Source organism: Gobio gobio, assembly GCF_949357685.1.
Source record: "Gobio gobio genome assembly, chromosome: 4".
NCBI classification, from domain to species: Eukaryota; Metazoa; Chordata; class Actinopteri; order Cypriniformes; family Gobionidae; genus Gobio; species Gobio gobio.
In genome coordinates, this window is record NC_137100.1 from 32016393 (window position 1) to 32029823 (window position 13431).

General features: G+C 36.5%; 1 protein-coding gene across 2 annotated transcripts in view; it reads left to right on the plus strand.

The window, feature by feature from the left end:
* Window positions 1-13431, plus strand: part of cenpv (centromere protein V) — a 278526-nt gene that overhangs the window by 238643 nt on the left and 26452 nt on the right. The gene's annotated exons all lie outside the window — the stretch shown is intronic.

The window sequence follows — 13431 nt, forward strand, 5'->3', positions numbered from 1 at the left end:
TTTTTTCCCACATCAATCTACACTCCATACACTATAATGGCAAAGCAAAAAAAAAAGATCTGTGAATGACAACTTTGCAAATTAAAAAAAGGAAAAACTGAAATAACTACATTGCATAAGTATTCAAACCCTTAACTCAGTACTTAAAACGCCTTTACAGCCACAAGCTTTGTAAATTTAATTGCATTTTAATTGCAAGCTCTGTCCGTTTGAATCGGGACTGTCGGTGGACAGCTATTTTCAGGTTTCTCTAGAGATGTTCGATTGGGTTCAAGTTCAGGCTCTGGTTGGGCCATTCAAGGACATTCACAGAGTTGTCCATAAGCCACTATTGCATTGTCACTTAGCTGTGTGCTTAGAGGTGGACAAAGTACACAACTCCATTACTTGAGTAAAAGTAAAAGCACCACTGGTCAAATATTACTCTGATACAATTGAAAGTTGTAAAAACTGATTTTTACTTAAGTAAAAGTACAGAAGTACTTGCTTTTAAAAGTACTTAAGTATCAAAAGTAAATTTCCTTTTTTTATGTCAAAGCATTATTTTATTATTGTTACATTATTGTTGCATTGTTGTATGAATTCAACGGCTGTGCCATCATGGTGGTTTAAGCCAGTCAGTGATGCTCCATGCTAGCATACGACTATCTTCAACTCATTTCAATACTTGTTTAAAAGTTACAAAGCTGCTGTCACTTTAAGGCCGAATGCACGGATCCAATACACTGATACACATCCGATATTCTCCCAAATCAACTATGTAAATATTCTTAATACTCGCCAAAACTGACATAATTTTGTGTGTATTGGTCACATCAGTTCTGACTGGATCTTTTCCCAAATCGTCCCTCCCTAACATTTTCATTTCGTTTTTATTTGTTGAGGAAAATTTGATTAGAAATTTTAATAGTTTTTGTCATTCAAAACTGGTTTTATTTAGTTGTCGTCTCGTTTTCGTCAGTGAAATCGTTTTTATTCGTCAACAAAATTAACACTGCAATACTGAAACTTTTAGGCAAAAATTTAAAACAAAACAAATTTTTAATCTTTTCAGAAAACTGAAACTTTCTAAGTGTAGCCTTGGGTGTGCGCACTGTGCCGAGGAACTGTCTTCTATTTTGCAATCAGCTGATCAGTGTTCAAAAAATGCTGGGAATTCATTGAACCTTAAGAGTTATTACTGATAGACTGTCTGCAAAAACGACTTTCGACTTCGAGGACCTTGGTAGAAATGTAGTTGAGTGAAAAGTACGATATTTGTCTTTCAAATGTAGAGAAGTTAAAGTAATAAGTCTCCATAAAAAATAATACTTGAGTAAAGTACAGATACTCAAAATGTGTACTTAAGTACAGTACTCAAGTAAATGTACTTCGTTACTGTCCACCTCTGGCTTAGGGTCATTGTCCTGTTGGAAGGTGAACTTTCTGCCCAGACAGAGGTTCTGAATGCTCTGGACTAGGTTTTCATTAAGGCTAACTTGTTTCTCACAGTCTGAGAGAGTCCTTTTAAATGCTTTTTTTGCAATTTCCAAGTGGGTTTTCATGTTTTTTCAATGAGGAGAGGCCCAGATCGGTGGAGTGTTGCAGTGATGTTTGTCTTTCTGTACAAACAAACATCACTGCAGTTCCTCCCATCTCCATATATGATCATGGAGCTCAAAAAGAGTGACCATCAGCTTCTTGGCCACCACTCTAACCAAAGCTCTTCTCCATTCATTGCTCAGTTTGGCCAGGTTGTTTCAAACTTCTTCCATTAAGGATTATGGAAGCTACATGGTTCTGTGAACCTTCAATACAGCAGATTTTTTTTGTAGTCTTCACCAGATCTGTGTCTGGATGCAATCCTGTATCAAAAACTAAGCCATGAGGTCAAAGGAACTGTCTGTAGAGCTCAGAGAGAGTTTAGTTTTTGCTCTGATTTGCATTTTCAGCGGTTAGACCTTTTATTGAGAGGTGTGTGCTTTTCCAAATACCCATTCAATTGAATTTGCCATAGGGTAACTCCACTTGGAGTGTAGCATCTACAAGCAAAAATGGATTGCTCTTGAGCTAAATTTCAAGTGTCCCAGAAATGGCATATATACTTGGTGTAATTATTTCAGTTTTTTTATTTAAAATATAACAAATCTGTTTTTTGTAATTTAAAGTAGTTTAAAGCTACACTGTGTAACTTTTTTAGTTTATTCTTAGCTAAAAACACTTAGTTCTTTCAAAAAATATATGTGCTCATTAATGTATATTTACATCTTTTAACCCTCTATGGCATAGTGTTGCCCTCAGGCAACAAACCACCTTTTTGGACCTCACACCGCCCCTTTAACTTTTTTTAATATTTTTTTTAAATACATAATATCACCTGACATGTCTGTTCAATGAAATGAGGGGCTGAAGTGGGTGTGACTTTTTGTTTGGGTGTGGAGCAGTCCTTTCATGAAGCAAAGCCACATGGGACACAGTGCCATCAATTGGTTGGATAAATATCACTTTTTAACATGTTTAAATTGAAATACATTTATTAAAAAAAATATATGCATGTGCATCAGCATGTAAAAAAGTATGTTTGATTGTTTAAATATTTATTTTGTTTTTATTTATATACTAAAACTGTGTTTTTTTGTTCGTTGCCTCAGGGCAACACTATGCAGTTAGACCACTTTTGTTCAGGCAATATCATAGTGTTAGTACCATATGGTGCATTCAAGTCTTCCTGGTAAGTTTGTTTTTACACGTTCAGAAAATTCAAAGAATGTGCATTATGAGTATCATTTATGTTTTTTATTATTATTATAAACACAGACCAGGCATAACATTATGACCACCTCCCTAATATTGTGTTGGTCCCCCTTTTGCTGCCAAAACAGCCCTGACCCGTCGAGGCCTGGACTCCTCTAGACCCCTGAAGGTGTGCTGTGGTATCTGGCACCAAGATGTTAGCAGCAGATTCTTTAAGTCCTGTAAGTTGTGAGGCGGGGCCTCCATGGATTAGACTTGTTTGTTCAGCTCATCCCACAGATGCTCGATTGGATTGAGATCTGGGCAATTTGGAGGCCAAGTCAACACCTCAAACTCGTTGTGCTCCTCAAACCATTCCTGAAGCATTTGTGCTTTGTGGAAGTGTGAAAGAGTTAAAGAGGCCACAGCCCCCAGGGAACACTGTTTCCATGAAAGGGTGTACATGTACTGCAACAATGCTTAGGTAGGTGGTGCATATCAAAGTTACATCCACATGGATGGAGGACCCAAGGTTTCCCAGCAGAACATTGCCCAAAGCATCACTGCCTCCGCCGCCACACCTTCTTCCCACAGTACATCCTGGTGCCATGTGTTCCCCAGGTTAGCCACACACATGCACCCGGCCATCCACGTGATGTAAAAGAACATGTGATTCATCAGACCAGGCCCCCTTCTTCCATTGCTCAGTGGTCCAGTTCTGATGCTCACGTGCCACTGTTGGTGCTTTGGCCGGTGGACAGGGGTCAGCATGGGCACCCTGATGGGTCTCAATTAGCCTAGACAGCCATGACCCTGTCACTGGTTCACCACTGTTCCTTCCTCTGAGCACTTTTGATAGAGACTGACCACTGCAGACCGGGAACACCCCACAAGAGCTGCAGTTTTGGAGATGCTCTGACCCAGTCGTCTAGCCATCACATTTTGGCCCTTGTCAAACTCGCTCAAATCCTTACGCTTGCCCATTTTTCCTGCTTCTAACGCATCAACTTTGAGGACAAAATGTTCACTTGCTGCCCAATATATCCCACCCACTAACAGGAGCCGTGATGAAGAGATCATCAGTGTTATTAACTTCACCTCAAAATGGTCATAATGTTATGCCTGATTGGTGCATGAATATAATACATGAGGTGTTAGTTGTAATTAGTAGTAGTGTTTTTGTATTGTTTGATGTTTTTCAAAATATAATTTTATCTAATGCACATATTGCTTGTTTTCCCTATTGAAAATCTATGTAGAAAACCTTGGAGTTTTAGTACCCTTATGGCACAGTGTTGCCCTGAGGCAACAAACCAAAATCTGGTTCAGGGGTGGGGGGGGCGACACTTTTTATGATGGATATATTATCAGGGACCCCCAAGCTCCCAAAAAATGGGGTGAAATATTTTTTTCCCCAAAAAATAAAAAGTCATGCCATAGAGGGTTAAGTAATAAAGTATTCTCGTAAGTTTATAATATGCCATTGAAAATACATACGGGTGAGGGGTTTGAATGCCGGTCGCCATGTTGCCCCTCCATCTTGAAAGTACATTAGCCAAAGAGGGACATACCGTAAATTCAAGCTTCGCCTTTCGCGTTTTAACACTCGATGGCACCGTGTCGAATGTGGACGAGGTCGAACTGGAAGCCATGTTGATCTTGGACAAAATCGGCCACCATAGGAGTTCAAACGAAATCGGAATTGAGAGGAACAGAAACTAATATTCCCTGTATGGTCATATACCTTTTCACCGCTAGATGGGGGAAAATATCACACAGTGTAGCTTTAACATAAGGCAGCAGCATAATAAAATGTGAAAAAATGAAGAGGTTTGAATACTTTCGCAGGCCGAAAAATGAGTTTGAGGATCCAGCCTCAAACTACCTTAAGGTACAGAAACACTAGCTTATAATAGTTTATGTCATTTCTAAAGGTTTGGATAGGTTAACAGTTCAGATTTTTGGTTTTAGCAACATCCGAACATGGTATTAATTTCTCTATGCAAATTAGGTCATTTAAAGGAATTATCTTGGACACACGTTGTGAGACAATTCCTTTGGCATGGTTACATGACTCTAAAAATAAATAACTCCTGCAAGCACAATTAGATAAAACATAGTCAATATCTTTTCCCTTCAAGGCTGAGTTTTTGTCAGCTCTTCACTGGAACAGAACATGAAAACTGCATCCACACAGGGCACAGAATAAAATTAATAAGAATAAAGTTCAAACTGACAATTCTCTTTCTACAAAATATAACTATGATTTTTAATTCATTATATACAACCCCAAATCAGAAAAAGTTGGGACATTATGGAAAACGCAAAAAAAAAAGATTTCTAAAATTTACTTTGACTTGTATTTCATTGCAGACAATATGAACACAAAATATTTCATGTTTTGTCTTGTCAACTTCATGTCATTTGTAAATATGCATCCTTTCCTGTCATTCAGACCTGCAACACATTTAAAAAAAAGTTGGGACAGTAAAGCATTTACCACTTTGTAATGTTGCCATTCCTTTTCACAACACTGAAAAGACGTTTAGGGACTGAAGACACCAAGTGATGAAGTGTTTCAGGTGTAATTTTGTCCCATTCTTCCTGCAAACAAGTCTTAAGGTGGGCAACAGTACGGGGTCTTCGTTGTCGCATTTTGCGCTTCAAAATGCGCCACACATTCTCTATTGGAGACAGGTCGGGACTGCAGGCAGGCCAGTCAAGTACCCGTACCCTCTTCCTCCACAGCCAGGACTTTGTAATGTGTGCAGAATGTGGTTTTGCATTGTCTTGTTGAAATATGCATGGACGTCCCTGGAAAAGATGTCGTCTTGAAGGCAGCATATTATGCTCCAAAATCTCTATGTACTTTTCAGCATTAATGGTGCCTTCACAGAAGTGCAAGTTACTTTTGCCAAGGGCACTGACACAACCCCATACCATGACAGACCCTGGCTTTTCGACTTGTTGCTGGTAACAGTCTGGATGATCCTTTTCTTCTTTGGTCCGGAGCACACAACGTCCATTCCTCCCAAAAATTACTTCAAATACTGATTCATCTGACCACAGTACACGTTTCCACTGTGTGATGGTCCATCCCAGATGCCTCCGAGCCCAGAGAAGTCGACGGCGCTGCTGGACACTGTTAACATAGGGCTTCCTTTTGGCACAGTACAGTTTTAACTGGCATTTGTGGATGTAACTACGTATTGTGGTACTTGACAAAGGTTTGCCAAAGTAGTCCTGAGCCCATGTGGTGATATGGCTTATAGATGAATGACGATTCTTGATGCAGTGCCGCCTGAGGGATCAGAGATCACGGTTGTTCAGCTTAGGCTTGCGCCCTTGTCCTTTACGCACTGAAATTCCTCCAGATTCCTTGAATCTTTTAATTATGTTATGCACTGTTGAATGTGAAATATCCAAATCTCTTCCTATCTTTCTTTGAGGAACATTGTTTTTAAACATTTCAATAATTTTCTCACGTATTTGTTGGCAAACTGGCGATCCTCGGCCCATCTTTGCTCCTAAAGTATTAGACCTTTCTTGGATGCTGCTTTTGAACCAAATCATAATTACAATCACCTGTTGACATCACCTGTTTCAAATCACATCATTATTTAACCATTTTACTTCATTACTAGCCCTAAATTGCTCCTGTCCCAACTTTTTTTGAAATGTGTTGCAGGTCTGAATGACAGGAAAGGATGCATATTTACAAATGACATGAAGTTGACCAGACAAAAAATGAAATATTTTGTGTTCATATTGTCTGCAATGAAATACAAGTCAAAGTAAATTTAGAAATCACTTCTTTTTCGTCTTTTTTTTGCGTTTTCCATACTGTCCCAACTTTTTCTGATTTGGGGTTGTAATACAAGAAAAGCAACCCTAAATCCACCCCTTCCCTCAGTTATCGGTTCCAAAAACACAATCTGGAATAAGTTCAGTCAAGAAAAAAACAGAATTGTGAGATATAAAACTGCAATTGTGAGAAAAGAGTCAGAACTGTAATATGTAAATGTTATAGGTTTAAATGGTATCTCTATGTAAAATGTATAGGTTTAAACATTAAAGAAAGAAAGAAAGAAAAAAACTGTCAGCACTTGCAAAGATATATATTATTATCTTTCAATATATATATATTATATTGAAATTGATTGCAGATCCACAATGTGTGAGATTGGAAAATTTTGACTTTTGGATTAGTGAGGTGAAAATTAAATAAATATTGTTAATGTTTTATAATTATAAATTATATAACTTTATAATATTGTGTGTAATCTGTGCTGTCGCCCACTGTAGCCTCATTGAAAGGGTATGAATACCTCTGAAGCTGTTTGTGTCCAGTGAGAAGGTGCTACTTACCCTGAAAGTTACCTCTGGTTTTGAACCCAAAAATGTATTCACATTTAAAAAGGATATCTGCTTATGGTAAGTCCTCAGGGTTTCTTATGTAAGGAGGGGGGGCTTCATGGACAAAAGATTTGGACCCACTGGTCTAAGCAGTTTATGCAACCAGCCTGGACTGATTTTCAAAGGTCACTGCTGCTTCATATGTAATTACAGAAGCCTCTGGGCCCTATTATACACGTGGCACAATGCGACGGCAGGCGCAACGCAAGTGTTTTTTGCTTGTTTCAGCGGGACGCAGTTATCATTTTCGTGTCCAGCCCACGTTGTTTAAATAGCAAATGCACTCACGCCCATCTGTTCGCCCATTGGCGTGCTGGTCTGAAAACAGGTTCAGGCACATTGTTGGTGCGTTCATATTTTGTGGCAAGTGAAAACGACTGCGCCATTGACCAACACGTTTGTTATTTAAAGGGAGCGTTAGTAATGTGCGCCTATAGGCAGGTGCACAACTCGTGTACATTCTGCTTATTACTCACACAGGGACGCGCAGCAGCACACAAACATTAAAAATAAAAGGATTCCTCTCTGGACAAGGAATCCAGAGAGGATTCGTTCAGTCTTTCCACTCGCAAATTCCACCATGTAAATAGCGAATCCGCCATTGTGCACGCGTAACTGGCTTTTAAAGGGAATGGAAGATGAGACTCTGATTGGTTTATTGAAAAACACACTGATGACTCATTAAGGACAACTCTGGTGAAAAATGAACCTATAGGGGTAATTAACACATGGTTACCGAGTAGATCGATCTCTGGGATGCGTTTTCATGAGTCGAGTCGAGCCACGAACGCTGTGCTAAGCTGAACTTAATTCCTATCGACCAGCTCACTTAGCACAGCGTTCGTGGCTCGACTTGTCGAGACCAAGATGGCTCCTGTCTGTATATACATAAAGTACTGTCTTTATGAAGTATCTTCTTATTAAACTGTTTGTACACTTACAAAGTTCTCAATGCTTCGGTTTGCATGTAGGGACCCTCATTATGCTACCGTGTTAGTGTGAGGCTATTTTGATCCTTGTTAGTGGTATTAACTAGCGATTTAATTTGACTAATTCTGTGCCCCATATACTAGCGTTATAAGCTAATCTGTTTTTAGAGATAAAACTCTTTACATTCGATTTTTCATGAAAACGCATCCCAGAGAACAATCTACTCGTTAATCTTGTGTTAATTACCCCTAGGTTCATTTTTCACCGGAGTTGTCCTTTAAGAGAAGAGGTACAACCCTTTTAGACCATGCGCCTGGAGCTCTGACTGTTTTTTCTGTTGTTAAACTAGCAAAAGTGGATTCGGACACGCCCTAAGGTGCACCTGTGCCATGCGCCCTGTGCCATGGGCCCTCTGTGTTTAGTTTATGACTATTTATTATTTAATTAACTGCAATTATACAGTTTGCACGTCACAGTCGTTAATACAAGCAGTGTCTTGCTAGCATAACCACACATACGTATTTCAAGTGAAAGCAAACATGACAGATTGTTTTGTAGAAATACATAAACCATAACGCCCAAGTACTTTATTAAAGGCAGCTGGTGTTTTTTATAAAGTTATTTATTTTACCTCTTTTTTTCTCCTGTACTGTATTCATTACATGATGGCAAAAAGGCATGTTTGTCCACTGACGGCCATTCAGCCTCATTGGTGTTTTTATGGTATAGCAATGAAATAATGTTTGATCTAAACTTGTAACTTAAAAATGTTTGGAGACACTTGACTGAAACGTTTTCTTAAGCTCTTGATCTTATTGTACACTAAAACAAATTCTTCCCATACTTTCATTTGTGTTATTTAATAGTTTTTTTCTCGTTATTCATAAATGTCCAAAAACTCTCCAAACTTTTGACTGGTAATAGAAAAAACACATAATTTATATATGTAAATATATTCTATAAATCTTCATAATCTTCAAATTTCATATTCAACAAACTCGCCTGCATTTTGTTTAAATCAGATGTCAGTTGTCTCCGTTTATGCAAGTTTCTCTCTTTTTGTAGATCTGGATAAATTAATTTTTCACCTGGATTTAATGGAAGCATTCAAAAATGTTTTGTAAACTACTTTACAAGAAGCTTGGTCAAGAAGCCATTAATCTCAGCATTTTCAGTAATCATTTTTATCAAGCAGGTATTGCATTGCATTTTTTACTTTTTATTAAAAAATTATCCACATGATCACTGTCTGGTTGAGAATACATTTATAGATGACTACTAATGCATCATTTGGACATGCATTACATTGAGTTTAAAACCTTAATATGACTAATGTGTGTACAGTCAGTGAGGTAAAGGCCATATGTAAATTGATTTATTGCACTATATTTATATCTTTTTGTATGTATCTATATTTACATTAACATTTACGTCACTTCACCGAAACATGAGACACAGTATATTTATGTAACGATTAAGAGTTTTTCAGACAATAAATTATGGATACAAAGACAGAAATTGATTAAAAGGTGGAGTCCAGCAATGTCAATAATTCAAGGCATGTGAGAGGAATTTGTGTTTTAGTATGTGCAGATTATTTTGCATGTGACTAATGCAAATGTTCACTGACATGCAACAGAACTTTGTACAAGATCTAATACTCATATAACTATAGTGTTATTTATGATCCTTCATGAAAAAATTGGTCAGAAACAAAATATTTAGAAAAAGTAAAAAATATAATACTTAAAAATACAGATTATTATTTGCAAAATTAATAGTAGCACTTTATTTTGTGTCCTGTTCCCCATGTACTTTCTTAGGGAAGTGCACTGTAAGTACACGTACTGTAAAATAAAGTGCAACCAAATGAATCAATCAAAACAAAAACAATTACGCCCTAAATGTGCAATAATTAACACTAATAGGCTAATGCTCTGTTCAAAATGAAACACCATGCATTCATCGTGATAATTTTTACTTTTCAGTTAATGTTTTATTGTAGTTATAATTAGTTAATGGATAGACTAGATATTTACTGCATTTATCCTCTTAATACTCTCAATAAATTACCCTCATATCTTGTTCCTTTCTTCAATGGAACAACAACGTTTTGTAGAATCTTTTGTAGAAACTTCTCTTTTACATAAAAATGTGAAAAGGGATGGAGGATTTCCAAAAATAATAATCATGATAAAATTAGTTGATTGCCACTCATGTACTATATTTTGATTCTTATAAAATCATATGATAGCTTTGTGTGCAGAAGAGACCTAAAATTATGTTATTTGCTGAAGCATAGATACGATATTATATGAATAAGATATTTGCTATTCACTAAAAAAATTTTAATCTAAAAACAGTTGAATACAACAAGGGTTGTAAAATATCAATAATAATTACAGAAGAAGAAAAAAGAACTTGCAAGTTGCAAGACTTTATGAGCACAATCTCATGTACAATGTGCACCATATTAACCATGTCACAGTATTCTCTGATTAAGTCTGTAGTTTATTAATTTTATTGTTGTTGCTGTCAAATGTGATGTTTAACTGAACCACATTCACTGCTCCATTTTGTGTCTGAGGGCAATGGGTTGCTAACTTATGACGCTCGCTCATCCACTGAGCTTTATCTCTTTGCATCAAAAGGCACAAGTGCCAGACGTTATCGCTACAATGCAAAATAATGGTACTTTTTCCGCAACCATGTAATCCTATCTTATTATGTCATAATGAACAAAGAATCATAATGTTTCTCATAAGTCATAGCACACTTCTTGCTTCAAAACAAAAGTGTATTGTTATTTCTGCATGTCTGGAGTGTGTGTGCTGTACTTTTTGTATTACACGCAGTCTGCTCAATCAATATTTATTTATCATAAACTGAGCAAACAATATGGACAAATAGTGACTTTCTGTAGAAAACTAAGACAGCCTAGAACAAACTATTGTCTTTAGACATGCAAAAGCAGGCCACATTCAGTTTATCCACTTTAAAAACAACAATGTAGCATGGTCACTGAAACAGCAATTTCATCAACAAACTATTTGTATCAGATTGCAGACATTAAGCAAAGCAGACATTAAGCAGACATTTTTTTGTTGGGGAGATCTAGTCACCAATGTCAGTTTATCCACTGAGCTTCAGTCTGAAGTCCTGCTTCCCTGTTCCTTTGAATCAGACCTCTTGAAATCAAGCCGGACAAATGAAACATGTGCGGTGTGGACTCACCTCAGTACAGAGTTTGTGGAGATCAATCTGAATGGTGAGGCAAAATTCTGGAATAGCCAACGTGGGCGGATTAAGACATTCCCAAAATTACCAGAATCTGAATTGTTGAACTTCTCCATCCTTATCTGTAATGTGCAGCAGTCTGATTTAGGTGTCTACCACTGCAAACCGTTTAGAGAGACCAACTGTTTCCTCACCTATAAGATAATTGAAATGCACAAAGGTAAATAGCAATATAGTTAAAGTCTTAATGTACAGTTAACTGCATGAAACACTGCCTTAAAAAGTTATTGTATTAAACATTATCATTGTCAAAAAAGACAAATCACCATTACATGTTACGTTGATGTCAATATAAATAGGCCCACATGTGCAAGAGACTTATTTATATATATATATATATATATATATATACATATACATATACATATATACACACACACACACACACACACACACATATATATATTGCCCTTATACTTTGACCATTCTTGGTTCCTCTTTGCAGTGTTGTTTAGTGTTTTGTTTGTTTTGATTATCTTTATTAAAAATTAATCTGCATATGGATCCTGTCTCCCCTCATCTCTTACGTCATACATTACAGTATATTTTCTTGTATACGTAGATTGAAACGCTTGGCTTACTTTACAACATATTAGCAAAGTGAATCTAGTGCGGTATCACATTTAAAAGGATGATCTTTGAAGATTTAATGTTTACATTGTTTTTTTGTAAATTCAGTGTTTACATGTTTTACTTTTTTAGTTAATATTCAGAAGGTATCTTGATAGTCTGCATAAATATTCCTTTGTCAGATATGAGGTTGTTTTAAAAAATTCTTCCCAATATGTATTACCTAAATACTTCTTATTTTTAAAATATGTATTATATAAAAATGTATGTGCTCAAAAATATGGTAAAAATTAAAACACATTTTATGTAGAATGGTTTTAAATAAGTTTGACAAGACATCTTTCATTGCAGCATTTATGTTTATTGTGCTGTGGACCAGAATTGGTTGCTCAGAAATGTGGTGATTATGACCTCTGGTGGTGGTTTCCATGAAAACATCAGTGTGACATTTCATTCATTTGTGTGGGTGTCACAACACCCATGAACACATCGATAGGTTAATGGATTTAAGTTTGCCACATTAGTGCTGTTGACAAAGGGGGTAGTAAGCAGAAGATATCACTGCATGTTTGTACTTTTTTTCACATCTCTTTACTAGGCCTATTGATTGATAGTGGTACAGTATCATCCATGTTAAATTTGCACACCTATAAAACCAAAATGACTGTCTTATGTGAACATCTCTGGACCCTGGGTTAGCAATAGGATGGAAAGGGAAATCTTTTTTAAAACAAGTTGAATACAAGTGTACGATTGCATAAAACATATGCAGGCTGCCCAATGCCATCAGACATCTTCAACTGTTTAACTGAAAGCACCAACATTTAAAGGACTAGAACATCATCTTATTCACAAAACTTGTTTCCAATCGCAGAGAAAATGTGCCATTTAGCCTTACGGTGTCCCGAAGGGATGTTTTAAATGAATTTGTCACTATACAGAATATGCGGAAGACCAAATCAATGTATGTTCTGGAATATGAACAGTATAATAAAGGTGCGTTAAATCCATTTGTATTAATATTAAATATCGCATGTAAAATTTGATGTTGCTTTTATTTAGCTGCAAGTTAAAATAGTTAGTAAAAAAAAAAATCGAACTGCATTCAATGATTTCTTAATAAGCAGTTGATTTCTTAAACATCAGGCCTATTACCAAACATTATTTTCTTTTGATCTATAGTTTAAGGAAAGTTAAACAGAAAAATAAAATGGTATATTTGCACCTTATTAACATTTTTTATGTATAATTTAGTTTTAGGCTCTGCCTGCAAACCAGGATTAGGCTTTGGTTCAATTAGGACATTTACAGTTTTTCTCGATTGCTAGGACACATTTCTTGAAAGCTGCTCTCCTTTTCTCTAAATTGTGAACACAAAACCCAATTTTCAAGCTACATTCACAAAACCTCAGACTCTTCTTGCAAAACCAAACTTTCACCTCAAAACAGTTCAATCTGTGCTCAAAACTGAACTATGTTGTCAAATCGTGCCCCGAGTCAATCAAA